This window comes from Octopus bimaculoides, chromosome 4 (assembly GCF_001194135.2).
Source record: "Octopus bimaculoides isolate UCB-OBI-ISO-001 chromosome 4, ASM119413v2, whole genome shotgun sequence".
NCBI classification, from domain to species: Eukaryota; Metazoa; Mollusca; class Cephalopoda; order Octopoda; family Octopodidae; genus Octopus; species Octopus bimaculoides.
The window spans coordinates 32,129,556-32,133,090 of NC_068984.1; positions in this window are offsets into that span (position 1 = coordinate 32,129,556).

Here is a 3,535-nt window from a genome sequence, read left to right on the forward strand (position 1 = left end):
TGGTAGATGGAAACTGAAAGAAGCCTGTTGTATGTGGTGTGTGCATGTGCTGTTTCTTTGTGTCTATATTTGTTCCCCACCCCAGCATTTGACAACCAATGTTGGCATATTTACGTCCTTGTAACTTAGCAGTTCAAAAAGGCTTACAAAGAATAAATCCTGGGGTCAAGTTCTTCAACTAAAACCCTTTGAGGCAGTGCTCCCGGATGGCCACAGTCACATGGCTGAAACAAATAAAAAAAATTAAAGAATATATATATATATATATATATATATATATATATGTATGTCATCATCACCATTCAACATCTACCATCCATATATTTCCTTAGTTAGAAACAGGTGAGAGTTGGCAAAAAGAAGGGCATCCTGTCTTAGAATATCTGCCTCTAGGAATTCTACCTGACCTAAGCAAGCTTTGAAAAGTGAATGTTGAAATGATTATGATTATAAGGATGATGATGAGGAGGATACATATACATACACATACATACATCTCATGTAAGGGAGCTGGTTGAAGTTGAGCGTATGAATATAAAATACCTTACAGCTGTATTTTCTTTGAATAATAACTGACACACATTGTTATAGCTTTTATTCCAAACTGCTCTCAGTTAAATTTGCTTGCTTATTTTTACTTTAATTGCCATTCTGGTAATTTAATGAATGATGAAAACCTCATCCTACTACTCACATTCATTTTACTTCTATTGTCATTCACCCACTCTTTCAATACCAATGCAAAGAAAACTAGAAGCCTCCTACTTCCATGTTACTGTGTACTGGTGCCTAATTCTTTAAGTGCAAACTAACTGCCACTCATGTATAGTGGTGTTCATATTAGATAATGTACTTCTAAATATACTACCTGATAATGGCAAAATAGTCACAAACGGGGCTGCTTCCATTATAAGTCTGCTCAATCAAGACTAACCGAGGGCTAAATGACAACAACAGTATAAGACAATCAGATTAGATTGTGAAATATATTCTTCATGCTCCAAATGCCCCGGAAAATTATTGCATGTGGCTAACTGTAGTTTGGAGAAAGCAAAGTATAATTTTGATGTATTAATGTAGGGTGTATGATTTATGAGATGCTCCTATACACCACATAAATAGATACTATTATGTCATATATTTTATTGAGGAGAACTGACAAAGCTACTTAGCAAAACAACAACAACAGGATCAATTTCAATAATGCTGCTTGCAGCATATACAGAGAATTAAATAGATCTTATTCACACTTGACACCACGATTTCTAAATGATCTAAAATTACAAGTATAGAACCTAAGAAAATATATTTATAAAATTTCTAAATTTTTTTTTCGGTATTTCTTTTTAAAAACTCAATCTAAAATTCTGAAAAGTTTCTAAACCTATATAAGTTGTACAGTGTGGTCTGAAGTGTTACTTTAAAAAATAGATTTATAATTTAAGGTCATAAAGTAATCAGTGACAGTTGCACAAAATGGGAAGAACTTGTGATAAAATAAAATAATTCTGAAGAAATGAGATTCCAAAACTCTCCACACAGAAAAGCCTTAAGAAAATTGGAGCCTTCTTTGCAGCTTGTGGAAACAGATAGCACTTTCATTTGATTTCAGTATAAATAATGGAGCCTATTTGTCTTGGTTTTAAAATCATTTTTACTACCATTCCGATTGTGTTGATTGCTGGATAAACTCAAGATACATATTATTGTGTCAGAAAGTCATATTTGAAGAGCTACATAAAAACATAATAGAGAATCACAAGTACAAATATGCACACTCTCTCCCGTTCTCTCTCACCTTTTCGCATACATTCTTACTAAAAGCAATTAAATTTTTTTTTTTTTTTTGCCTGGAGAAAAGGGATCAGCCCAGGGTATTTGCTGGCCCTCTGCAACCAATGTGACTTATATACTTAACAGTACTTTTGAAAGATTGTAAAACCATGGCTGAATGAAAAACATGCCAAAAAAAATTTACATAGAGAAAGTATCCTGTAGAAGAAAGGTTCGGTTTAGTGCAAAGCCTAGGGAGATAGGACACAACATGGGTGATGAAAGACAAGAGAATCAATACTACCTGAATAGAGATAATGTATGAAAAGTAAGCCCTGAAAATCAAAGGCTACTGCAGTTGAAGTTGAAGAAAGAGAGAGACAGGGACAGGGCAGAAGGCAGCAACGTATCTATAAGTCAGAGAGATTAGAATGCAATTGTGAGGAACTGTGTGCCAATCAAATAAGTGGCTTTTATATGGATTCAGTGGAGAATGTGAGAGGAGTACTCCACTGTAGGTGGGAATGGTGGCAAAGCTCACTAAAGTTTTGCAGAGAATTTGTATATAAGGGCCACTCACTTGAGATGCAGTTTTTGCTATGTTCTGTGGTACTTTTCACCCCTGTTCTTTTGTACTTTTGTTTCAGTCATTGGACTGTAACCATACTTTGAATGACTCCAGTACCTTGAATGACTCCAATACCATACTTTGAATGACTCTTAATGACCCCAGTACATATTTTAATGTGTTGCACTTACTGCATAATTCCCTCTTTTATTGCACATCTTACATATTTTACTTAAACATAGAAGCATCATTTTTAAATGTTCTTTGTGCAAGCACAAATATAGAAATCAAGATGTGGAAGGCAATTAAGCCTCAAAGAAACTACCAATATTACCCAACTAAATATAAAATAAATATAGTATACTATTGAATGTGATTCTTCAATTTAATGATTACCTGTCTTTAAGGACAACTATACATAAATATACATACATGTGTATAATTATACCGATACATGGGTGCAAGTGTCTTCTAAATAGACTTGGGCCAAAGTCTTGTGGTCTTCTGAGAGGATTTGACAGATAGAAACTGAAAGAAGCCTGTAATACACACACACACACACACATACACACACATATTCATATATCTGTGTGTGTTGTTGCATTTATGTTTGGCCCCCACCACCACTTGATAATTGGTGTCTGTTTGTTAATACTCTTATAACTTTGCAGTTCACCAAAATGGTGTGATAGAATACATCAGGTTTCAAAAGAATGTACTGGGGAAATTTGTTTATCTAAATACTTCAATGCAGTGCCCCAGCATGGCCGCAGTCCAATGACTGAAACAAGTAAAGAGTAAAAAGAAGACTGATACACATGCACAAATATACATATACGTGCATGTATGTATAAATGCACACTTGTTAGCCCTCAATATTTGTATAAAACAACATTATCAGTGTGTCTTTTTCTATATCGCCCTGTAGCAAAAAACCAATTTATCTTGGTAAATGAACCACAGGTTTACAAATTTGACTGTTACAAGTTTTGAATTTTGATTATTAGGATTTCAACATCAATCTCAGGACTTATCTATTAACCAGGTGTATATTTATCTGCAGAGTTATTTTACCTGATCCTTTATTAATCCGTCTTTGTTTTGCTATTTGACTACATAAATACGTACATACATACATGCATACATACATACATACATACCTACATGCATACATACATACATACATGCATGCAT